Below are 27,864 nucleotides of genomic sequence, written 5' to 3' on the forward strand. Positions count from 1 at the left end.
CTTCTCTTCTCTTCTCTTCTCTTCTCTTCTCTTCTCTTCTCTTCTCTCTACTATCTCCAACCCTCTTCTTTCTTTCTTTCTTTCTTTCTTTCTTTCTTTCTTTCTTTCTTTATTTCTTTCTTTATTTCTTTCTTTCTTTCTTTCTTCTTCTTCCTCTTCTTCTTCCTCTTCTTCCTCTTTTTCCTATTCTTCTTCTATCTCTCTCTTTCTCTCCTTCTCACCACTGCTATGACTTCACCTTTTACAAATAATGAAGCATACAACTAGAAATAGCTAAGATTGATCCTTTATCTAGTTGGCATTATAATTAATTAAAACATAAGGCATACAGATACATTTAAAGTACAGAAGAACATTGAAACAGGAGGTCACTTTCCCTGGAACAGAAAAAGAATTAAAACAAGGGGGAAAAGCAAAGGTATCACTATCCATTTTCTTGGCAAACTTGGTTAACCAAGGTATTTCTCCTCTCGAGAGGCGTGGCATCTACATCATCCTCCCTTGATTCATTATGACAGGGAGATGGAGTAGATACCACAATGCCTGCCTCCTTGTAATAATAAAAGTGAAAGCCCTGAATTCAAATTCCTTTGCTGCCATGTTGACATTCTAGTCAAATCTCTTAGCACAGAATAACTCTGTCCATCCCTCTTGAGCCTGTCCACTTCCTCCACCACTTTTGATTTTCATCCAAGTCCCTTTGATACACATAGTCCTTCTTTTATCTGTAAACCCTAGCAAACCAAGATTCTTGTCTAGTCAGCAGGACCTTATCTCCCATTTCTTTTTGTTCACAAGACATACAAAGAGTAATGTATATATTACATATCTCCATTGATATCTCATCCTCATTAGACTGTAAATTCTATAAAGATCTCTGCTAGCTAAACTTAGCATGTTCCTCCACACCTTGCAGCACAGTTTATCATACACTAGGCATTTAATAAATGTTTGTTACATTGAATTGTAAAATGAAATTTAATAGGTAAATGTAAAGCCCAGCATGTAGTGTTTCTCTTTTTAATTGAAGGAGGGAGACAAGGCAAGAGAAAGAAGAGTCAAAACTTGAAAAAAGATGTCAAATTAGGGAAGGCTTAAAAGTAAAGAGTGGGAACTGGGAGGAATATGTCCAATCAATAAATCAATAACATTTATTAAGCATTTATTATGAGCTGAGCACTGTGCTAGGCACAGGTGATGTGAAGACTGAAATGAAAATCCTTGCCTTGAACCTAGGTTATATAGGAGCTAAAAATATTCATAATGTTCATAAGTAAAACATATATGAAATTTTGTATGTAAAATAAACACAAGTGGGTTTTTTTTGAGGAGAAGCATAAAAAAATGTAGAGATCAGAAAAGGCCTCTTGTAGATGATTTGTAAATTGAGCTTTGGGGGATACTAGGTATATGAGAAGGTGAGATGAGGAAAGAAGGCAACCCAAGCATAGAAGACAGCCTGTGAAAAGAGGCAGAGTTAGGAGGTGGAGTGCTGTCTGTTAGAATAGCAAAGCCAGCTTGGCTGGATTGAAGAGTTCAAAAGGGGAAGTAATATATACAATATATCTGAAAAATTAGGTTGGACTCAGGATGTAAAAGGCTTTAGCTGGCAAAAAAAGAGAAGTTTGTATTTTATTCTATAAGTAATTGAGAACTACTGGAGTTTATTGAAGGGTAGAGTGTCATGATCAGACCTGTGTTTTATGAGTAACTTTTCATGCAGATGAATGGTGGATGAATTAGGGAAGAAAGAGACTTGAGTCAGGAAATCAAGAAACTATTGTCATAGCACAGGTGAGAAGTGCTAAAAGCCTGAAGGTGGTGGTTATTTGAGGAGAGAGAGAGAGAGAAAGAGAGAGAGAGAGAGAGAGGGAGAGGGAAAGAGAAAGACCAAATAGAAGCCAATAACTCCATGAGGCAACAAGGGATATTAAAACAAAGTAAAAATATTGAAAAATAGAAGAAAATACAAAGTATCTATACAAAAACAATGGACCTAGAAAAGAAACTGATAGAGAAAAAATTAGGAATCATTGGACAATCTGAATTCCATGACCAAAAACTTAGCCTAGACATCCTTTTTTAATTTTTTGCATCTGTTTAGTATTTTATTTTTGCCCAATTACATGTAATAACAGTTTTCAACATTTGTTTTTAAAACTGAGCTCCAAATTCTCTTCTCCCTCCCCACCTCCATCAAGCAATTTGATATAGGTTATATGTGTGTAGTCATGAAAAACATATTTCCATATTAGTCATGTTGTAAAAGAAAACATAGACCAAAATGAAAATCCAAGAAAAATAAAGTAAAAATAAAAGTATGCTTCAATCTGGATTCAGAGTCCATCATTTCTTTCTCTGTAGATTTTTCCTCATAAATCCTTCACTGTTGTCTTGAATCATTGTATTGCTGAGAAGAGGCCAGTCATTCACAGTTGGTCATCTTATAATACTGCTGTTACTGTGAATAATGTTCTCCTGGGTCTACTCATTTCACTTTGCATCAGTTCATATAAGTCTTTCCAGGTTTCTCTGAGAGCATCTAGCTCATCATTTCTTATAGCACAATAATATCCCCTCACAACCATATACCACAACTTGTTCAACCATTCCCCAATTGATGGGTGTCCCCTCAATTTCCAATTCTTTGTCACCAAAAAAGAACTGCTGTAAACATTTTTGTGCATATAGGCCAGAAATCCCATTTCAAGAAATCTTAGAAGAAAACTTCCCTTTCTTAGATCTCTTAGAACCGGAAGGTAAAGTGGAAATAGAAAAAATTCACTGGTCATCACCTGAAAGAAACCCAAATGAAAATTCCAGGGAATATCAAAGTCAAAATCCAGTTTCCAGGTGAAAAAAAATACTTCAAGCAGCCAGAAAGCAAGAACCAATGAGTCACAATCAGGAACACACATGATTTAGCAGCCTCCACTATAAAGGAGCAGGGAACTTGGAATGCAGTATTTCAGAAGGTCAAGGATATGGGCTTAAAGCCAGGAATAACTTACCCAACTAAACTGAGTATTATGTTCCAAAAGAAAAAATGTACCTTTTAAAAATAGAGGACTTGCAAGGATTCTTGACACAAAGACCAGAGTCACATTGAAACGTTGAAGTTCAAATATAGGAGTGAAGAGAAATATAAAAGGTAAATATTCATGTTTGTGATAACAAGGATAAAAAACTAAACAATATATTTTGCTTATATTCAAATATGTATACTCTTGGAACTCTATTAACATCAGGGGTCACATAGGGAGCTTAATTAGATAAGACCTGGAAGTGGTTCTGTTATGTCTTGTTGATGTTAAAAGAAAAGGAATGGAAGATGAGGGGAAGAAGAATATAGGGGAAGGGGGAAAGGGAAAGGGAAATTATCTCACATATTCAAGGTATGCAACTAGATATCTCTACAAATGAAGAGGGTGGGGTTGGGGTCAAGTGTATGACACCTGAACCTTACTCTCATTCGAACTGTAAAAAAAAAAAAAAAGGAAGAATACATGCACATTTGGGTACAAAAATGCCTTTCTCTTCACAGGGAAATAGGAGGCAAAGAGAACAGGAAGGGAATTAAGAATGCACAGATCTAAGAATGCACAAAAATATTTACAGCTCTTCAAGGTATCAGAGAAATGGAATCTTAGGAGGTGCTCATAAATTAGAGAATGGATGAGCAAGTTAAGGTATATAAATGTGATAGAACACTATTGTGATGAACTCTTTTATAATGATCAACCCCAATTCCAGAAGACTAATCATGAAACATGCTATCCACTTCCTGATAGACTCAGAACACAGAATAAAATGCTTTTCTTTTGGATGTGGCCATATTGAATTTGTTTGGTTGAGTTTACATGTTTGTAATGAGGAAGACAGGAAAAAATTATTTCTATTTTGACCTTGACGATTTCGAGTTGCCTATACGAAATTCAGCTTTAAATGTCTCATAGGAAATTAGTGACATAGGGCCTGAATTCAGAAGAGAGCTTAGGGCTTAAAAGAAAGTATATTCATTATAGTCTGGTCAGGTGGATCACTGTGAGTGGAAGACATGGAACATATTAGCATTTAGAGTGTCAGAGTCATATTAGAAATACAGTGTGGCCTGAACTCAAGGGTAATAACTTTGAGTAGGGATAGAGGAGGAAGGGAGTACATTGCTTCCTCAGTGACCAAAATTATTAAGAGACAGAGTGATATTTGTAGTGGTTTTATAAGTAAGGATGGCCTTAGGAAGTGGAATAAGATGTGAACTTCTACAAAAATTTAATAATTGAGTTAAAATGAAATACTACCCATCCCCTCCCTCTTTCCCCTGACAGAAATGATCCCTTCTGTCTGTGAACTCTCCCTGCATTTTCTCATGTCCCTCATGTCCTTTCATACCTTTACACTTTGAATATATATGCCTTATTTTGCCTAACTATAGGCAGCTTGAGGACAAGAATAAATCTCATTCATTTTCATGTCATAATGGTTGGATATAGCAGGTATATTAAAAAATGCTTAACTAAGCCCTGTCAAGGCCAAGTAGATAATGAATTAATAAATCAATGAATGAAAAGCATTTATTAAATACTAACAATAAGTGTGTCAGGCCCTATGCTAGGTTCTGAAGATAAATATACACAAAAGTGAAAAAGTTCTTGCCCTAAAAGAGCTTACATATGTATATGTATGTATGTATATATGCATGTGTATATACATACTACACACATATACATACTTTAATGAAGAGAGAGAGAGAGAGAGAGAGAGAGAGAGAGAGAGAGAGGAGTGTCCAGTGAAAGGAAGTTGATACTGGGAATCAATAGGATAATTAGTGGAACAATAGGGCTCATTGTTATAGTCATTTCAAGAGTAATAGTAGCATTGATTTGATTTCAGGTCCTAGAGCAAGAGGTGGACAGAAGGGGATGGAAGTGCAGATAGTAAGTTGCATGTAGTCAATGGTCAAATAAGATTTGAAGCTTAATCTTGGACCAGCTAGGTATAGTAGTATAAGTTCCTTGGGGGCAGGGACTCTTGGAATATGGTAGGTGTTTAATAAATGTTGATTGGATTGGACTTGCCAATCAGGATAACTCAGGTCAGAGTTCCAAAGCTAAGTGGCTTAATTTCTGGAGGGAGCATAGTGATGGACTTTGAACATCTAGTTTCTGAGGGTGTTATTAAAGGTAGGAAAATGGGGTGGAGACAGTGGCAGAACAGATGACAAGATGCCTAGTACGGAAGGCTATCTAAAGTGGATAATGAAATCGTATACCTATAATTTACTTCATTTTATATCCTTTTTTTTGTCCCCAGACCCCTGTTCAGAGATTTTATATAGTATTGACTAAGCTTATATTTAACTGATTGTTCTTGTCAGAGCTGAGTACCAGAGAGAAATGAAAGGAACCCCAGTGGTCACAAGGACTTTGGAGAAACTCTTGAGTCATTAAATAACAACAGTAAGAAAGGAACGGCTCCAGGACCCTTTTGAGCTTTCCATTTGTGGATGCCATGGGCTAGTCTCATTGCAATGAATGGTATGGAACAGCTTGACAAATTAGCACTTAGAAGATGAAAGCCAAGTCCTTCTTCCTAAGTAAAAGCTATGGCTTGTAAGTTTCCCCTTAATTTCTTAGCCTCTTGCTTATTTCAAAGGATATTAAATGCATCTGTCTCAGATTCATTTATAACTATCTCTTCTACAAATGCACTACACAATGACTTTTGAGAATTCTTTACAAATCCTTTCCCAGCTCTTCCTCTGATGTTAATAATCCAGGTAAAAACAAAACATTTAACTGCAACTAACATTACAATCATAGGGTTTCAGCTTTTTTACTTTTCAAATGGGCACACATTAAAAAAATAAAGGATCCTTCTACATACTCTCCCCCTTCCCCCATTAAAGCCCTTGTTTTTAAATCCTTTATATGAAGACACAGATAAATGTGGCAAACAGTACTATACATTTTTGGTACCATTAATTAGATCCAAATGAATAATACTAAATGAAGAAAGAAAACAATTATTTCTCTCCCTTGAAGACTTTTTTTTCCTTTCAAGCAACACTAGGTCAAAGAAAAGATAAAAAAATTGAGGAAAGCCTATCAATCTACAAAGGCAAGTTAAGACAAGATAACAAGCATTTAATAAACAACACCAGCTATATGCCAGACACTGTACTAAGCACTATGGAGAAAGGAAGGAAGGAAGGAAGGAAGGAAGGAAGGAAGGAAGGAAGGAATGAAGGAAGGAAGGAAGGAAGGAAGGAAGGAGAAAAAGGCAAAAACAATTCCTGCCCTCAAGGAGCTCACAATCTTAATGGAGTAACAACATGTAAATTATCCTATATAAGCATAATATACACAGGATAAATTGTAAATAACTAGCATTAAGATAATTGGGAAAGGCTTCTTACAAAAGGTAGGATTTTAGCTGAGACTTGAAGGAAGTCAGGAAATCCAGGAGGTGATGTCAAGGAGGGAAACAATTCCAGGTATGGGAGACAGCCAGGGATTATTCAGTTTGGAGATGGAGAAACTTGTTTGAGGTACAGCAAGGAGGCCAGTGTCACTGGATTGTAGAGGACCTCAGGTCAGTAAGGTAAGACAATTGGAAAGGTAATAAGAAGCCAGGCTGTGAAGGTCTTTAAAAATCAAATAGAGGTTTTTATATTTAATCTTGGACGTGATAAGAAGCCACTGGGATTTATTGTCTAGGGGTGGAGTGATACAGTCAGATCTATACTTTAGAAAGATCACTTTGAGAGCTGAGTGAAGGATGGACTGAAGTTGGGAGAGATCTGAGGCAAGGAGGGTCCAGCAGCAATAAAAAGAAACCTAAAATACAGAATTAGAGAGGTGATATTTCCATTGTACTCTGCTCTGGATTATTATGTGCACTTCTAGTTGCCAAATTTAGGAGAAACATTGATGATCTAGGTGTCTAGAGACAGGTAACTAAGGCAAATCTGTGAAATATTAGGATAGGATGAGGAATTAGGATAGGTGTTTAGGCTGGAGAATAGAAAACACAAAAGCATCTGGCATTTGTCTTCAAATATTTGAAGGGTTGTCATTTAGAAGAGGGATTATTTTTTACCTTTCAACCCAGAAGAAATTATTATGATCAATGAGTCAAAATCACAAAATCACAGCTCAATATATTAAAAAATGTTTAATAACAATTAAGATGTCTAAAAATGGAACAGTTTGCCTCCAGTAAGAGGATGAAGAGAAGATAATATCCTTCCTGTCACTGAAGTCCCCAAGTAGAGGATGAAGAACATTTTGTCTGCTGTTATAGAAGGGATGTAGACTTCAAGTTTGGTTTGGGCCAAATGACCACTGAGGTCATATTATCAGGGTCAATGCCGATGAGTAGTCAGCAACTTCAGACCAGAACATTATCTTTATGCTGCCTCATCTCTGATTCTCCAACTTCCTGTTAACCAGGCGGAAATGGATGAGAAAGGATCTGGGGCTACTCTTCCTGGACTTTGGGGAAAAAAAAAGTCTACAGTCCCAAAATTTACCCAAAGAAGTTTCCTTGGTCTAAACTGTGTCATGTGATTCTCTGTATAAATGATCAACCAGATGCCCTGCCACTGGCATCTCTCCATCTGGGGCCACTTAACTTCCACCTATAGGCTTAGCCTCATGTCAAGCCCTGGGACCAGTGTAACCCCAGGCAGAAAAGGTATAAGAATCTATAGCTAGCTAGCTCAGCATCAAATCAGCCTCATTTCTGACCCTATTATGATTTTACACTCTAGCTTGAGTAACTAGGTCCTGGTCTTTTGACCAAGCCTGTCCTACCATACCATTTGTAGAAACTGGTTTCCTAGGTTTTTCTTCTTTGTTAATGTCCCTTCTTAGTCACCCTGCCCTGCAGAATAATCTCTTTATAATTAAAATCCTTTCTTATTCTTGTCATTCCTCTCAATTGTTAGGGTCCTATTCATGAACCCCGCTATCTCCTACCAGTCATTCCTTGGCCACCTTCCTGCTGTTGCCATTCCCATCTATTTGCTTCCTTTATAGAGTGCTTCCACCAAAATGGCAGGACAGGTAGGTGGTACAGTGAGTAAGGAACACTTGAGTTCAAATCCAGCCTGAGATACTTACTGTGTGACCTGGCCAAGTCACCTGGCCTTTGTTTACCTAGGTTTCCTCATATGTAAAATGGAGATAATAATAGCACCTTCCTCCCAGGATTGTTGAGAGGATCAAAGTTAAGTGCTTAACACAGTGCCTGGCATATAGTAAGCTCTAGATAAATGTTTGCTGCTGCTGCTACACCACCACTGCTACTACCTCTGCTACTACTACTACCACTACTACTACTACTACTACTACTACTACTACTACACCATTGCTACTATTTTATTATTATCACTATTGCTATTATTATTTTTGTCAGGAAAACTACTGTAAGCACTATTTCATCTCCCTGATTCTATTTGGCTATCTGATTTCTTCTTGGCATATACTGCCAAATTCCCTCAATACATCAATTGATACTTATTCCAAGACTGGATAAGTGACTTAGGGCTAGTCACTTCATGTCTCTACATGTTAATTTCTTCATTTCTAAAATTGGGGTAGTATTACTTGCAATATCTCCTTTTCAGGGATGTTCTGAGGAAAGTTTCTTTTCGAAATTTAAAGCACTATATACATGTGTTTTTACTATTGTTATTACTTTACTAATCTTCCTATTACCCATTGTCAGAAAGTTCCCAGATTGTCCTTGCTTCCAGATCCAATGTACCTTCAGTCTTCCTTATTTCTGTTCTTCTCTAACTTATCCTGTCAAATGGCATATTATTAATTCAATTAAAAATAAATGACCCTTTCACTCATATACAGGAACACATCTCAAGTCTACACAAAAGTAACGTGTTACCGGGACACCATGATAAATGATTCCTATGAATCAAATTTCCTGGATCATCTGGAATATTTGACATAGTCAGTCTCTCTAGGTTTTGGGTCCTGGTCATTCTTCATCTGGCCCATCCTGTTTCCTTTCACACACCAGTAAGAACAGTTATGGTAATACAGCTCTTCACAGCACAATCATCTGACTCATTCTTAGAGTTGTCCATGAAGTATTTATATGAAGGCAGCAATGCAAATGGATAAATGCCAGAGTCACCTATCTCTTATCTTGGGGTGTAGGGGAGGAAATACCTTCCAATCTTTGCCTCAGTGAATAGAACCTCTTTTTTCTCTATAATGTTATCATTGGATAAATTGTTCTCCTAGTTCTGATCACTTTGCTCTGTATAAGTCCATTTTAAAAAGTCCACAAAGAGAGAGTATTTCCCAATGTATTATGACTTTCCTTCCAAGTCTGTGTTTTTCAAGAGGCAAAGCAGCCTTTGAATGGTGCTTTCCTACTCCAAATTCCCTCCCACTTTCAGTCCTCATAATTTTTACTCTTTTCTGTGATATCATTAATCCACTCAAAAGGAAATGAGCCTTTCTCTCACATACAGGAACATGTCTGCACTCCACATAAAAGTAACACATTACCTTGACACTATGAAAAATGATTCATAGGAGAGTTTCTTACTTTCTTTCTTTTTATCAGTTATTCATTCAAGACATTGAAACCAGCTGTTATGAGGGGCTGATATTTGCTTTACAAAAAGAGGAAAAACTCCCTCAGTGCACACATTCTTATTCTTCCAACTGATTCAAGCGTTAATAGTATTTGACAGTGTGGTAATTTGGTTGTTTTTTTTTAACTATAATTCATTTAGTACTGCTCTGCTTTATTATTGTACATTTTACACAGTGGTGTACATAAAATCTGTTTTTTTAAAAATTTCTATTCCTTCTAGTAATCATTCATGCAAGTAGATTTTACGGTAGTCTTTGTGTGTGTATTTATGTGTGTGGGGGGCTGTAATATTAAGGAAGTGCAAGAGGGACAAGAGTGGCAAGAGAAGAAACCCATACCTGGTACAGAATTCAAAATTAAGTGGAAATGGAAAACCAATTGAATGAAAAAAATTTACAGAAAAGGGAATTGAAAAGGAGAAATGAAGAAGGCATTAAGATAGAAATGACACCCCACATTCACATAGCACTTGATAATTGTTCAAAGTGTACTCAGAACCACTATCTCATTTGACCCTCACAAAAAGCCTGTGAAATAACCAAGGAAAGGATTGTAGTGTCTACTTCATAGATGAGGAAATTAAGGTTAAGTGACTTTCTCAAGGTCACATCGCAGATAAATGGTGCAAACTCAGGTTGTCTGACTTCTAGTCTATAAAGCACAGTGATTTTTCTAAATATTTGCAATGTATATCAGACTTCAGAATTATAAGTCCAGTAACATCTGATCAAATTATTTCATCATGGTGTCAAGGTGGCCCTGATTTTTCTAAGGCTATTCCCCCAGAGAGTAAGATGTGACAGTTGGCAGCCAAATTGGATAGTCTTCAAGGATAAACTGTGTATTTGTCATGCAAGGACTGGTCTTGGGTGAAGAGACTTTAACCAGAGAGCAAATGACCAGGTGATGAATTGCATTGGCCACAACAATTAATTAAACCATCAACTAAGGTGTGGAGGAGTTCTGATCTGCAGCAGTTTAATGAGTACCCACACAATGAAAATGTGAATCCTTAAAGCACTGATCTAGATAGCATAGATATTGATTCACTCCCTCTCCCATCCCCACTACAGATTGACCTAAGCAAAAACTGTGTCAAAATATTCCTGTCATCCCACCATGTTTATGTGAAAGGAAGAAGTGCTTTCTCAAACTTGGGCTCAGACACAAAATATGTTGGAAAGCAGGAGGATATGGTTGATGCTAGCACTTACACCCATATTAAAATTCTATCTCTTCACAGGCCTTTTCTGCTATAATTCCCAGGGAAGGGTGCTGTGGAGTGTAAGAGAGATTTTTAAAAATATTTATTTTTTTTCAAGTAATAAGTATTTTTCAATTAACTTGTCCATTCCTCCCTACTCCTTCCTCATTAAGCAAAATTTAAAAATCCCTAATGTACATCTATATAGTCTGGCAAATCAGATGTCCACATTAGGCATCTTCAAAGATGTATGCCCCTGCTAACATTTTAAGTTTATCAACCTCTTCTTGGGAAATGAGTATCATGTTTCATCTTTATTCTTTTGGACTTGTGGTTCATAATTGGGTTGATCAAAGTTCTATAGTCTTTCAAAGTTGTTTTTTTCTCTATAATGTTACCATTGAATAAATTGTTCTCCTAGTTCTGCTCACTTTGCCCTGCATAAGTCTATTTGAAAAAGTCCATAACATTCATAAGTCCAAGATTCCTCTGAAATTGTCCATTTCATCATTTCTTATAATGCAATATTCTATTATGTTCACATATCAGTTTGTTTAGCCATTCTGCAATAGGAGGGTAGACCTTTAGATCTCAATTTTTGGCTACTAGGAAATTTGCTTTTTTTTGTAATCTGGTTTGAAATCTATTTTGTACCTATGATCTTTATCTTCTTTTTTTCATTCCTTTGGGGTATAGTACTGGGGCAAAGGTTCTATATAGTTTGGTTTGGTTACTTCCTAGGAATAGTTCAAAACTGATTTCCAGAATGGCTAGGCCAATTCATAGCTCTACCAACAGTGTACTTAACAAACCTGTTTTCCCATAGCCCTTCCAACATTTATCATTTCATCTTTTGTCATATTTTCCTGTCTTTTGTATGTGAGATGGAAACCCAAAGTTGCTTTAATTAGCATTTTTTTAGTTATTAGTATTTTGGAGCAGTTTTTTCTTATGATTGTTGATACCTTGAATTTCATACTTTGAACACTGCCTGTAAAAACCCTTTGGCCATTTTTTATTATTGTTGAGGAATGACTCTCGGTCTCATAAATTTGAGTCAGTTACTTATATATACTGGAAATAAGACCTTTATGAAAAAAATTTTTTTTGCAAAACACTTTTTTTCATTTACCTGTTTGCTTTCTGATTTTTAGCACATTAGATTTGTTTGTGCAAAACATTTTTAAATTTTATATGATTAAAATTGGCTATTTTATCTTCTATCATCCTTTCTGTCCCCTTTTTATTCATAAATTCTTTCTATGGTGGAGTTTTAAGTTAACTTCTCCCAAGTATCCCATAAATTGGCCACCTGCCAGTAGTTTTGTGGCCAGATATGTTACTCTCCATGATTCCTTTATCTATTGGCAAAAAGGAGATTATCCTCAAAATATGAACCTAGAAGTAGGCTAGTGGGTTACCAGGTAGCATTACTTGCTCTATTCCCAGTCAGTTACAACCAGTAATTACTTCTAGATTCTACATCTCATTTGTAGAGATTCAGACAAATTCACCCCCACAAAAGGAATTCTACTCACCAAATGATTCAGAAGGCCCATATGCCTTTGTACAAGATTAAGACACAAAAATTTGCAACAAAAGAAGAAAAAATATTATCAGCAAATGAATGGGAAAGGCAGTATAATGAAAAAAAAATCACTGCTATTTAAGTCAGAAGACCTAGATTTGAATCCTGACTCTTCGCTTACTACCTGTTTTAAACTGTGAATGTCAAAACCTATTTGAACCTCTATAGAGTGAGGGATGGATAATATCTAGGATTCCTTCAACTTAGAAATCCTGTGATCCTATGAAATGGACTTTCTTGGAAATGAGATTCTATTAAGAACTTGATCATAGAAATAGTTCCTAAAGTCACTCACTATTCTGAAAAATAAAAAGACATCTCCAGGAGCTTTCATGGTCTACCAGCATGGGAAAAAAATCAGAAAGCTTCTACCTGCACATGCCATTCCCTCCTGTTGCTTCTTAATTGATTCAAGCTGCCCATGAGAGGGAGGGGTTTGTTTATATTAGATGCCCCCTGGGAGGCTTCATATTCAGAACCATGGACAGCAGTTAGTTCCATTAAATTTATATTCTTTCACAACTTAGCATAAGCAGAATTCTGCACTCTCATCTTAGAATCATAAATTTAATGCCAAAGGGACCTTGAAATTCATCTAGTCCAATCCATCCATAATACATATAAGGAAATCGAGGCTGGAAAAGGTAAAGTTTTCAAACCCACATAGGTACTGAGTGGCAGAGTCAGAATTTGAACTCAGATCTTATTTTCATTATATCATACTTGCTTTAAGGGGATCATATTCTAATAGGAGACACTGGGCATAAAAATCTGAAATAGACATAAGAATGCTTAAAAACAGAAAAAAATGTGAAAATTATTATAGTTTTTAAAATTCTTATATAACTTCTAAAAGCCATAGAGTAATAAAATGGTTCAACCTGATGAGATTAATCAAGAAGGCTTCCTGGAGGAAATCCACCTTCTCCCCAATCATGGTTCAGAACACATTTTGAATCCATCAGCAAATTCTATGACTCTGTAATGGTTCCACGGTTGTGGCAAACTCAGCAGACTATTTGGATAGAGCAGAAAATGAGCTTCTTTCTAAAGGCTCCAGTTTCATTAGGTGATGCTTATAACTGGATGGCTGAGATAATATGAAAGGAAAGCTTCCCTCAGCTTTCCTCTCATCTTCACTAATAGTGTTCTCTTGAGTGTGAATGAGAATCGATGCCATAGGTTTAATTTTTTCTCCCCGTATTCATTTATTCATGAACCTGGGAGGTATAAAGCACTATGCTAGGCACCAAGTGAAACACAGAGATAAAGAAAAAGTTCTTGTCCTTAAAAAGTATACAATATCTCTAAGAGAAAGATAGAAATCTGCATTCCCGTTTTTCAGATGAGTAAGTTAAAGCACAAAGAAAATATTCAATCAAAAATGGAATTAGAGTTCTTTCTCTAGAATTCCCACCCAATGCCCCTTCCAAGTGAAGGGTAATAGAATTCCAAGGAGACATGGATGTGCAAGGGAAAGGCAGAGGAAGGATGCAGGTGAAGAAGGAGATGGAAGGAAGAAGAGCAAGGAGCCAGAGATCCAAGTCATGGATGAGAGGAGGGGCACTTGTTAATCCCACCAGCCTGTCGTGGTTGAAAGGACCCACTTTGCTCCCAAGCAGCTGCTTATGTTATTATTTCTCTCAGCGGGTTTTGAGCTGCCTGCAATTCCCTGTTAGTTAATAAGAAAAGGGAGAGATGCAACAATTGCTCTTGCTTGGCTGGCTTGTAAAGGCTTTGTCACTCAAAAATGGAACAAAGGCCCTAATAACACTCTGTGCTGCAAAGGCGAGTGTCAGGGAACAGACAGAAATCAATTATCTGGGTGAAATTCAAAGAGAGGAGGAGAAGCACACATGTACAAGGCAGCATCTAGACCACATAATCCCATTAACAGAGGTGCCACTGCTCTCAAGGGACAGCAGGGCCACGCAGGAAAATTATAATTAAAAATAAATAAAGAGAAACGAGCCCCCAGCACCCTTCTGTCACGGTCCTGAACATGGATGTGATTCCATCAGAAAGTGGCATGGATGAGGAGTGGTGCCATGACTGAGACAAACTGGGAAATGGGGCTAAATGCAAGGGAATGAGTTTCTGGAGTGCATCAGTTAAACTTGTCTGTTGGACGTGTTTGTGATGGACTAAGACATATGGAAAGTGTTCATGACGATGTAGATGGAAAAACACTGAAATAACTTCCTAAGAGAGTTTTGAAACCTTATGTTTTGGAGATTTTCAAAGAAAATGGCAATGTACCATCAAGTATTCAATGGTGCCCTTCCTGGAGATAAGGATGAGCAAGAAAATTTCTTGTAGGCCTCAGTCACAGCTTTTCTACTAACTACCTATGTAACCTTAGGTAAGTCACTTCACCAGTCTGAGACTCAGTTCCTCATCCATAAAATGAATGTGTTGGATTAGATATTCCCTAAGGTTCCTTCTAGCTCTAAATCTATGGTCTCATGATCATAGGACAAAAGAAGGTCAATTATAGCTCTAACATCCCATGATTCTGGGAGCCTTACCATTACACTGCCTTAAACTGTGGCTTTGGGACTTTTAGGGATGGAATTCCTTCCCCAAGAAGGAAAGGCTATGGAGGATTTTGTCTGTGTCACTGTGAAAAAAATTGATAACTTTATTGTAATAATTGTATTCTGCTTAAATGTATTTTGTGCATTTGCTTAGTTTCTCAGATTTGGAAGGGGGTATTAAGCCTGGGTTCATATCAGGCAGCATTATGGCTGGATGCAGGATCTTGCAATTTGGATAGGTTGATAGAATAGGCTTCCATGGTCGATTCCTCAGCAGTCATTTTAAAGAGTGCACTGCTCAGTCCAGAATTTTAGGCTCAGGCTTTGTAAAATAAGGGAGGTTTCCTGACCATTGCTACTCCCAATCAATTCAGTCAACAGACTGTTGGGCTGTAAGAGAATCTCAAAGTGACAGTGAGGAGAATAAAATGTAATGCCCCACAAACCCTAAGCACACCATCGTTCTCTGTGAATCCTGATGACAAGATGCTCAATGGAGGAGAAAGAATTACCAGGGAGCGGGGCTCCTCCCTGCTCCCCATTTTGACAAAAGGCATGAAGTACTGTAATTCCTACCAAAATAAGCCAGAAAAGTTAGAGCTGTACATTTTAGAGCCCCTTATGGGTATGTGTGGACCTTGATGAGGTATGGGGGCACATCATGAAACATATGTGATTTAGGATAAACTATTTTTTTAAAAGGGGACAGTGTGGCTTTGCTTGTCAGAGCACACAGGGGCTGGTAATTACTTCAAATGGCAGTGGTGTGGTTAAGACCTCTGTGCTGTGCACAGTATTTGCAGGGAGAGTGAGGCCAGATGGAGGGAAGGTGATGGAATCAGATCATGGACCAGAGCCAAAAGAGGAGAGCCATCTTTACTTGTGGGGATAATTTCAGAGAATCCACATGTGAAAGTAGTAAACTAAAATTCTTGGTGCTCCTGTGAGATTATATATACTTTTACATATATATAAATATGTATTAATATATATGTATATACATACATATATACATACATGCATATATCAATATATATTCATATGTGTGTGTACACACACACACAAACATACACATATGTATATATATCTCCCAGGAGCACCAAGAATTTATACATACATACATGCATACATATTTATATATATATATATTCATCCAGAGGTATTGCTTTAAATATTATTGAAATCAAAGAATTTCAGGACTTGAAAGGATCCAGAGATTGGGAAAAAAGGAAAAAATTGGGGGGGAATATAATAACTAAGTTCAAGTTTTTGACAGGCTGTCATATGGGATGAGACTCTAAACTCAGTCTGCTTGGTCCCAGAGGGCAGAACTTGGAACAGTGAATGGAAGTTATAAAGAAAGGAAGTAGGTGATATGTAAGAAGAAAAAGAAAAGCTTCATTATACTTATAGCTATCTAAAATTGGTATGAGCTCTCTCAGTGGGGGGTAGTGGGTTTCACTAGTGTTCTTTTTTGCAAAGGTTGGATGACCACTTGTTGGAGATGTTGTAGAGTAGATTCTGGGTCAGATATAGGTTAAACTGATGGTCTCTGAGTTTTGTGATACACCGAGTCTCAACCATTTGTTTTACAAATGAGGAAACTGAAGACTATCAAGTGAAGTCACAGATCGTTGATAGGTGATAACTGGTGATAGGTAGATTAAACATAAACAACTTCTTCAATGAGGGGGTTAGAATGGATGTCCCAGGTCACTTCTAGTTCCTAAGGTCTATGAATATTTAACCTATTTAAGTGAGCACAAGGACTGGGACATGTCTACTAGGGAAAAGATCCTACTTATTGCCACGAGGGCAATTCCTTGAAAGAGTCAGTGTCATCTCCAAGTTGGGTTGAAATCAGTATATTGCCACCAAAAGGCTCCTGAGAGAATGAATGACTCCTAGGTATCAGAGTTCATTTAAAACATACACCAGCACCAGTGCATGAACATACACACCCACCCACCCACACACACACACACACACACACACACTCACATGCACATGCACACACAGATGCACATGCACCCACAGATGCACACACATACACAGATGACTAAAGAGCTAATTCCCCTAAAGACTGTTTCATTTTTTAAACAATTCATTTCAATGTTAAATAATGTTTAATCTTAACTGACATGAATGTGCCTCGAGGTTTTATTGCTTGGGGTGCAGTAGTAATGAATCAAATACATTATTAATACACAAGTACAATAATACACATGAGTCTTTTGGGAAAAATGAGGGCAAGGATGGGGAGGGCTCAGGTCAACCTAGACTCAAATCCAAGAAAATGCTGAGCAGTTAGGAGAGAAGTTGACTTGAAATATTACGGGGATCCAGGCCATCCATAAGTAGGAGAGGAATTTGAAAATATTTCTAGAAGTTAAAGTGTTCATACCTTGGCTTTTTGGGTCAGAAAATTGCTCCTATTTGGAAATGTCTACTCTATGCCATAGGAAAATATGCAATAGTTATGAATCTCAAAGGGGTCCAGGATAACAGTTGGGAGGTTCGGTTCAGGAGTCAGATGTAGAACTGAAATAAATGTCCCAATGCCTCATTAGAACCATAGAGAGTCCCTGGGGCTTCAACCCAAAACAACCATATTCACAAGGAGAAGGTAGGTGTTTTCCTCCTGATCATCAAGATACTGATCACTTTAATCATACTGTATGACCCCATTCCCTTTGCCACCCTTAGGATTCCATCATCTTATGCCCCTATCCTCGAACTTTCCTTCTCCTATTCCATTCACATAGAGGCACAGGCCAGACTTTCTCAGGCACTGGCTACCCCCTTTCCTGGCACAACTTTCCCACTGATTAGATTACTGTCTTTTCAGCAGATTACCTTGCCTTACCTTCCGCTTTCCTCAACCCTTTGTGTCCTGGATGAAATAATTATTAATCTACTCTTGACAAAGAGGTGCATCAGCTCCCACCCATTAAGTGGAAGGGAATTCCTGGGATATAAAGTTTTGTTTTGAGTTCTTGTAAAAATTCACCCTATATACATCCATCATATTATAATGGAACAAAAAAAGAGATGATTCAGTTTCCTTAGGTAATATTCCTAGAGTTCAAAGAAGCCATTGGTTGATGAAAAAGAGAATGAACTGCCTTGCGAGGTATTAATTTCCTTATTACTAGACATATTCAATAGAGAGCTAGATGACTACCTTTGAGCTATGTTGTAGAGTATGAGTATATTGTTGAGGACATTGTAGAGAGCATTCATGTACAGGTATGGGTTAGAATAAGTACACTCTGAGGTCCCTTCCAAGTCTGAGGACCTGTTTTACTATCTTTGGCCTTTGACTCATACTACTTCAGTTGTTAGGGCTTGAGATGACCTAAGAAGAACCTATTCTCTTTAAAAATAGATTTTGCTGATTTTTATAACACTTAGATTTCCCCCATATCCTTTGTCTTTTTCATCCCAGAGAGCCATTTTTTATAAACTAATTATTTTAAAGAAAAAGGGGGAAAAGTTTAGTAAAATCAATCAATTCATTGAAAAAAATCTGATGTTATATTATATGTAATAATCTACATCAATGGACCCCCAACCTCTGCAAAGATCAGGGGAAAGTATTGTTTTAGATCTCTTCTTTGGGAAGAACTCATTCTAATATGTCAAAGCTTTAACTGTACCTTTCATTGAGAGTTTAGTGGGAGCGGTTGGGAACCCCTCCATATACTGGTGATCATCATATATTTCTGCATCTTTCAAGAGCCTATGGAACAGACACACCATAATGCCAACAGATACAGCAGCTGTTTCCACAGAGAGTTCTTTGGCTCAAATATTTTGTAGGAGGGGTTGTCAGTCTCATAACCCACATGTCGCTTGGGAAAATATCAGGCTGCTTTGAAGGCTAGGGAGTATAAAGCACATTTTTGATTGACATCTAAGACCCTGCTACTTCTCCCATGTCTTTGCTCTATATGGTCACAATTTAAACCTTCTCGCTTATTTACTCCTGTGTGTATCTGTATCCCTGGGGACTATATAATTCCTACACACAGAATTCCACAACCTCCAATGGTCATAGGAGTATGATTGGTATTACTTTCTTTTTGCCTTTTAAATTAAAAAATAACAAAGGGGAATAAAGGAGATTATTCATCTGTATTACTGGAAATGGAGGAATCTGGCTACTTTTCTCCTCTGTTCGTGCCTCTGGCCATTCTTCATACTAGACTTCCCTACCACATTGCCCCCACCCCAATCTGCAACTTCGGGAGGTAGAAGGTATCGGCAGCCCTGCCAACATGCTGGAATCTGCCCTGCATCACCCTGAAGAAGGCAAGATTAAAGAGAGCTGCTTAATCCCTCTGTGCAAAGCCTCTTAAGCATCTATATCAGGGTCAGCTCAGTCAGTGCTTAGTCAACCTGCCTCCAGAAAATATCCCAATTTAGACCTTTCTGCTCACTGTCAAACTGAAAGAAATTAGGAACTGAGTCAAGGAGGAGACAATGTTGTGGAAAAGGAGCATCTGAAGGGGGCTATAGCCTAAATACTTTTCCTTTATAATTCTTCTGTCCAGAATCCTCTTGGTCTCTGCAGTGGTTCTGTCTTTCCCTCCATCCTCCACCGTACCCCTGATTAATCATTCATCATTTGTCACTGTAAAAATCACTAGAGAAGGCATTGAGTATGGCATCTCCTAAAAGAGAGTGACTAGATGGCTTGAGGAAGAGTTGGAGGGCAAATCCCAAAAGGCTGACAACAGCCTGGAGTGATTTCAACTGGGTTTGCTTAGTTACCTCCCAGCCAGTTCTGTTTTCTTCAGGTATTTAACACAAAGGCGTTTCTCAATTTACTGTCAAAATAAGATTGAATCAAGGGAGGGCACAAATTAGAAAATATCTTATAGGATTTAAGAACCAGGAGGTTGGAGAAAAAACTGGGAAATGGACTCTTTTGGGGCCTGGGTAAATGGACATTCCAGAAGCTTCTTTTTCAGTCTCAGAACATGTGTGTGTCAGGTAACAATCTGGCTTGGTAGAGAGTCCATCTGTGGGAGAGCCTCTAAAGGGGTGCTATGGGGGGCATGCCAGGTGCAGTCTTTTCAAAGCAGCTTAATGAATGAGTTGGAAGGTAGGTAAACTGCACATTCATGAAGTCTGCAGCTGATAAAACCATAGTGAGGAGTAAAATGAGCTCAAAATGGTCCATCAGAGAAAGGGCAAGGCCTGACTCCTGATCTTACTCCATCACCCTATTGATAAAGAGTAATAATGAGAATTTCACCATAAGAGAAAAGGAATGACAGGATTCTGTTGAGATCTTGGGATGGGGGCAGGGGTGTCATTATCCTATTAAAGGAGCTATACTACAGTTCATTGTACAAGCCATAATAATTAACATATCACTATCTGAGAGGCCTGACTAGGTAGAAGCTACAGAGAAAAACTCAAGATGGGAAAATCTGAGTTCAACTACTGCCACTGATACCTAAGGATTGTGGTCACTTAAATTCTCATTGTCCAAGGCAATTCTTTAAAATCATAAGTTGCAGAAAAGATGCCAACCTATTGGTATAGGAAATGTCCTTCCTAGTCCTTCTACCTCTCCCTAAATATCAATACTGATAAATGTGGTACCTAAACTAGGCCCAGATGGTACCCTAAATGCCCGGATGAGAAAAATTCCTCTACCTATGTAAGTTCACAACTTCTTTGTAACTGATAGTCTTAGAAAGTTACCTGGGGCACTATTGATGGAGGGAGATCTTTTATATATAGTCATATCATAACATACTAAATACCATTACGTATATCTGTTACTTTATCTATATAATAATTTCTCAACCTTATCATTCATGAAATAGAAAAAAAATTATCTCCCCATTTGTCTCAAAAAGATTTTTTTAAGGTGGGAAAGTTCTCTGAGAAGTTAAAGGCACATGCAAAGTAATAGGAATAAGCATTGTAGCAGTATGAGCATCAGCATGGCCTCTATTAGCTAAATACATCTTAATAATTGATCGTGGGCAAAGAAATCTCTTGGTCATATAAGAAATATCCAGAAATACTGCCTAGATAATTGATGCCTATGTATGATAAATTGCTAGCTTCTTAAGATGCTTAACGAGTATGTGGGAGGCAACTCTGGGCTCCAGAGTGATGATAGCTGGTTTTCTTTTGATGCTCCTTATCACTACACCACCAGCAGAATTATCACATTATTGCCATCCAAAATTAAGAAAATAAGGTCCAGTTATTTCCTAGACCATAGGTAGAATCACTAAATCTTAAAACCAGAAGAGAAGGTACTAAACTCCTGAAGAGTAGAATTCCTATCAAATATCTCATACAAGGGATCAATCAACTTCTTGAAAATTCAAACACTCCATGAACACCTCCAATGCTAAAGAACTCACTACTTCATGAAAAAAAATCATTCTATTGGGTACTTGAAATCAAACTAATAACAAATAAGTACATGCATAGAGGCATTGTTTTTGCAATATGCTGTCCCCATTGCTGTCTTTTCTGGAGTTAATTGATGCTATGCTATAAGGTGGGTCAATCCTAAAATTTTCTTTATTCAGGAAAAATAAATTTGGGGGCTTATTCTCATGAATGACATTTTTGCTTGTAGTCAACCAGTCTCTATTATCTAAAAGCTAAAGGGCAAGACAGAGAGGAAAGGACCTCCCTCAAAACAGTACTTGGACTGAATTTAGCCTAATTATTAGCTTGTTTAAGTATTTAGGAATTACACTGATAGTGGTAGTATCTTTATTAGTAAAGGGATGAAAATATGGAGAAAGGGAAAAGAGAGAGGAGAGAGTGACTCAGATTCCATGGGAGGCAAAGGGAAAAGAGGAGAGTGAGAAAAAGAGAATGATAGGAGTTTTTAAAAATCTGTATTCCAGTCTTTCTTCTCAATGTCATCAGATGTTCACTTTCAGGTTGTCAGAGAGGAGAAAAGTAAAAGCCATAGGGAACGTTTCTGTGTTAACGAGCAGCAAAAACCTCTACGCCACTGACTTTCGTAACAGCATCATCATCCACTGTAAATACTTGACCCAGGGTTAGCTTAGTGGCTTTTTATATAGAACACTCATAAAAGAGCAGAGTAACTTGGGGCTGAAAGGTGAGAAATAATTAAATCTATAAAGACCTTTGGAAAGTCCAGATGCTACCACAGCTGTATTTTAATATTCCAATACTAGGACAAGAGTGAATCTTGCTCTGTGCTCTCTTATCTTCCCCTCACATACCAGTGCTGTCAATGCCATTGGCAATTTTACATGTAAATGAGCCCATCCATCACTCCTTATTCTGCAGCTCTTCACTTCTAAGCCTGCCATGGAGTTACACCATTAAATCTCCCAGCTTTACAATATACATCATGACATATTTGACATCAATCAGCCGTGTCAGCCTGCTCACTGTAAACCATAAACTTGCTCTGCATTCCCTCTCTGCACGGGGTGATTAAACCTGTTCGGGGTAGCTTCCTGATTAGGGTGATAAATGGTGATTCATTTCCAAGTAACTCTTCTTCCACCTATTCTTCTCCTCCAATCCAAGACCTACTTTCCAATCTATTAAAAAGAGGCAGTGTTGCCTGGTGAAATGCACACCTTACTGTAGTTTGTAGATCTAGATTCTAATCCTGGTTTTGACAATAACCCATACTGGTTATCCCATATGCATGAAATATACTTCTTCTTTACTTCTGTCTCTTAGAAACCATTATTTCCCTCAAAATTCAGTTCAAGTGCTAACTTATACATAGGAAAACAAGTCATTCTATGTAGCTTTGGGTAATGTTTTCTGGTCCAATGGTGGTGCAGGGCTGGCAAGAGTTGATATTTTGGTGTGATACGGCAAGTTTTTTTGTCCTCCCTTGGTCCTCCTCCTACTCTGGGACAACAGCAGAAGGCTGGAGATCTGCATCAGTTAAAAGAAATAACTTTTGGCTTAACCTCTTTCTTCAACTTTCCTATATGGCAGGCAGTATAGTCTGTCTCTGGACACTCCATAAAGCTGATACTAATCCTTCTCCTCCACTAGACCCCCATTTCCCTATAGAGCAAAGACTTCATTAGGTAAGCTTTTTTTCCTGGGTCCATGTTGGCCTTTTGTGCTTCCTTTCCTGAATAGGTGATCAAACTTTGTTATGCAAGAGTGTATCTAGGATTGGTGCTAGCCCATGATTTGAGAAGTCCTGAGGCCCTGGGTCTCATTGATCTGGAGCTAGCTACCATTAGGATAAAGTTTTGTGTCAGAAAGGAAGGTGACCAAAAATAGGACTGACTCAAGACTGACTTTTTTTTCCTATAGACATGTACTGTGAATTGTTTGGATAGCAGAGAACTAAGGTAAAATGCAAAATGACTAATCAACAGTACTTTAAACTGCTTTATGTTAGGAATAAGTTTAAGTATCAGCCCCTCAGTATATTCTAAAAATCAAAATAAGTTGTTACTGAATCCTATTTATGATTCTCCTAATGAATTCTGGAAGTTTTTTATGTTTAATATTTCTTTTGTGTGTAGAACTAAATTACCTGCTCCATATACAATTCCTATTGTACACTGAGTATCTTTTTGTTTGCCTTATTTGGGGAAATGCTAGATATGAGTCATAACTTAAAATTTAAGTACATTTGTCACTAGGACATTGATACTATCTAAATTACACCTCTGGGTTGAGAGCAGAGGGGCTCCTTGAGGAGTGGTACATTACTCCAGTCTCTGTTAGCCCAATAGCATTTCCTAAAATTAGCATGAAGTCTTTCCTGATCAACTTATCCAGCTACTAGAACACTCCTGAACCAAATTTCCTGTATTTATCTTATAAATATTTTATATTTGGTTATGTATACACACACACAATATGCATATAAGATACATGTATTATATATGTATTGCCTCTCAAATAGAATTTTAACTGTAAGGTCCTTGAAAGCAAGGATCATTCCATTTTTTTTCCTTTTTATCTCCACTTTGCACAGTGTCTGGCACAAAGCAATTATTAAATAAGTGCTTGTTGGTTGACTGAATGACTGACTATATGACCTTGAATTATTTTTGTAGGCTCTCTGGATCTCAGATTTTGCATCTTTTTTATTTTTTATTTTTTATTTTTGGCTAGGCAATGGGGTTAAGTGACTTGCCCAGGGTCACACAGCTAGTAAATGTTATGTGTCTGAGGCCGGATTTGAACTCAGGTCCTCCTGAATCCAGGGTCAGTGGTCTATCTACTCCGCCACCTAGCTGTCCCTCATTTTGCGTATTTTAACTAACTAATACTTCTTTCAAGCAGAGAAATCCTTGTGAATTGTACTAGAACTAAATGTTACTTCACTGAACTCTTTAGGCAATCCATCTGACTATTTCCAAAGTCCTTTTGCCCTTCCTTTTGTTGATTCTGATATAACAGCTACTTCTGCTTCCTGGCACACTGACCAAACCATCTGCTGTCCAGTGGAAGTTGCCTGCATTATGCTTTCACTCCAGAATATCTCCTAAGCAATAAATCAGAAGGCTCTTTGGACCCCAGCGAGCACATACTGGTAAGCATTCTTTATTTATATTTGCCCTGCCCAGCCCCAGACCTAGAACCTGCCCACCTGCTTTCCTCTCAAATTTCAACCAGACTGGCTGCCCAACTCTCTTTTTTTCTAATTACCTCATTCATCTAGCAGAGACTGTCGATACATGTCCAAATAAGAGACTACAGACCCATCTGGAAGGAAGAAAGTAAAGAGCTAGGGTATTGATATGCAGCCAGTAATCAGATTCAATGCTCTACTGCTTAAGAGAATCCCAGAAAAAAAAGAGGAAACCTGGAGTGTTGTGCAAAAAGTGGTCATAAGAGAAAATTAGAGAAAACACACACACACACAAGAACATCTTAGAGGGAAGGGGAAGATCTCTGACTGGGGAATTCCTGAAAGGAAAGCATGGGGCTAAGAAAGAAAGGGAGAAAAGTGGATAAAAGCAGAGGAGGGGCAGGAAGGGAAGAAAGAGAAAAAGTCAGGTTCTTGCTTTCATTCTTGGGACATCTAGAGTAATGAACCCTCTTTCAGGAGAAGATGAATGGGCAGCTGTACAGATTATGAGTGAGGTTTTATTGCAGATCGATAAATCTGTGTCACAGATTCCCATCTGGAGGGAGTTTTAATTTAAAGAAAAGAGTGATGAGTTCACAAAAACAATAAATCAAAAAGTTGTGTATTCACGTATGCATTAACCTTCTATCAAAACATACATCGACGTCAAGGCAAGAGTTTAGAAACAAATCCACTAGGTGATTTGGAAGGACAGCAGCAGGAAACTAGTAACTCCCAAGCTTTGGGATACAGAGAGGAAAGCTGCTGTCACACTAGGCACCCCATCCCACTCCTCTGACAAGAACTGAGGGGGAAAGCACAGGATTTATATTGGTGCCGTTAACAGGAATCGCTGGTTGTCACTAGACGACAGCTGTCTCAGATCAAAATCAGGGAGAGTTCTCCAAAAAAAAAAAAAGAGAGAGAAAGGAGATTTCACAGCAACAAAACTGAGATAGCAGCTGACAAAAGAGGGAATATATCTAGGAGATTCTGAAACCTGTGTTCAAACATTGCTTGACATACCGGGAAAATCTTAGAAAAATGCTCCATTTGTATCCACTGTTTTGCAGTTCTTCCCCTCCTGCCCCTTCGTGATCCCTGTCTGTTCATTCTTATGTTTCTCTGCAAGGATATAACAGATGTTAACTGACAAGGAAGGCACATAGACAATCCCACTCAGTGGTTACAGTGCCTCCCCATCATGCCACATCCATGTGCCACACCACAGACTATTTGGGGGCTTTGAAAAGGCAGTGGCTTGTGGTAATTGTTCCTTGAAAATTTCTCTCTCCTATTGACTCTGTGACATCCAAGAAGTCCTAGGAGAGATGACAACCCCATTTCACAGACAGGTAAAATGAGTCATAGATCTAAAATGGCTCAGCTCTGATGACCCAATGAATCAGTTGCAAAGCTAAGAATAGAAGTCAAAGCTACTGACTCATCTACCCTTGATCTCAATGAGATTTTAAGACTGGACACAGTCACTTTAGCCTCTCACAAGATCACTTTGAGGAGAAGAACCCCCTACTCCTTGAGTTTTATTTAGACCAGAGGTTCCTAATTTGGGGTCCACAGACTCAAAGGGGGTCCATAGGAAGATTTCAGAGAATCTGTGACCTTACATAGGGAACAAGGCATCTTTATTTTCATTTTTAAAACAGTGGGCTAAATGCTAAATTTCAAAATTTTGGGAATTTTTTGGAAAAATTTTGAAAATAAGGCCTAGGCTGTAGCAGACTGCCAAAGGGGTTCATAAAACATACATACATACATACATACACACAAACACACACACACACACACAAATGCAAAACACCCCTGGTCTAGATGGATACAAAGGAAGAGAGGGACAGCTGTACAAAGGATTGCAGTCTTAACCACTGATTCCTAAGATGTTTGTTCTGGAAACAAAAGAATTAGATTACAAGCATACAGAACAGAAATGAAGCTATAGCTCTCATACAAATATATATTAATACAATACTGAAAAACAGAGAAAGCAATTTAGTTAACACTTTACATTCTAATAATACAATTTAATACATAGCCAGATATCTAGATAATGAATTGGATCTAGAACATAGGGAAGAGTGGCCTTGAATGATTTTGAGAACTTGTATAGAGCTATATAATCTCTAGAGGGAATTCTGGGGGCAGAGCCAAGATAATGGAGTAGAGAAAGCACTCAGCCAAACTCTCTAAACATGCTCCTCCAAACAACTTTAAAATAATGCCTTAAATCAAATTCTGGAGTAGCAGAGCCAACAAAAAGTCAGGACGAGACATTCTTCTAGCTCAAGAAAACTTAGTAGATCATCAGGAATAGAAATTTGTGACATGAAAGTAGAGGCTAAGATGGAGCCCACTTGAATGAAACACTAGTGGTGCGACCAGGTGGTGGTAACAGCAGCTTTGGGAGCTCTCAAGCCAAAGATGATACAGGGACCTGGCAACTGGTCAGAAAGAGATTATAGAGGACCTCTATTCTAACACTGGACAGAAGACCAGATACTGTTTGGCAACTCCATTGCCTATGCCTACTTTTGAATCATAGTTCAAGGGTAGAGAGTGGCACATTTTTGGTCAACAGGGAGCAGATGCCCTGATGGGCAGTATCATTTTGGTTACAAGAGACAGTGTCCCTCCTCCATAGCACACTGGGATCAGAACCCAAATTTAACACAAATTTCAAAATCAAGAAATAGGGAGGTAAAATGAGCAAACAACATGAAAAGAAATCAACCATAAAAAACTACTATGGTAACAAGGAAGTTTAACATACAAACTCAGAAGAAGACAATGGAGCCAAAACAGTTTTAAACAAAGCCTCAAAAGAAAAATGTGGATTGGACACAAGATTAACAAGAATCCCTGGAAGAACTAAAAGAATTCAAAATCAAAAAAAGAATGGTAAAGGAAAAATTTGGAAAAGAAATGAGAGCAACATAAGGAAAAAAATACAAAAAGACAATTAACAGCTTGAAGAAAATAATACCTTAAAAAAACAGAATTGGCCAAATAGAAAAAAAAAAAGATGTACAAAAATTTACTGATGAAAATAACTCCATAAAAGTAGAATTGACCAAATGGGAAAAGGTATAAAAGCTCAATGAAGAAAATAATTCCTTAAAAATTAGAACTGGGTAAGTGGAAGCTAAGGACTCTATAAGACATAAAGAAATAATAAAACAAAGTAAAAACAAATGAGTCCTTTGGAATTGTCTTGGATCATTATACTGATCAGAGTAACCAAGTCTTTCACAGTTGATCATCATTACAACTTTGCTGTTACTATGCACAATGATGTCCCAGTTCT

General features: G+C 37.8%; 1 protein-coding gene across 1 annotated transcript in view; it reads right to left on the minus strand.

The window, feature by feature from the left end:
- NTM (neurotrimin) overlaps positions 1-27,864 on the minus strand; it is a 1,238,439-nt gene that overhangs the window by 655,516 nt on the left and 555,059 nt on the right. The gene's annotated exons all lie outside the window — the stretch shown is intronic.

This window comes from Vombatus ursinus, unplaced genomic scaffold (assembly GCF_900497805.2).
Source record: "Vombatus ursinus unplaced genomic scaffold, bare-nosed wombat genome assembly UNPS02014813.1, whole genome shotgun sequence".
In the NCBI taxonomy this organism is placed as follows: Eukaryota; Metazoa; Chordata; class Mammalia; order Diprotodontia; family Vombatidae; genus Vombatus; species Vombatus ursinus.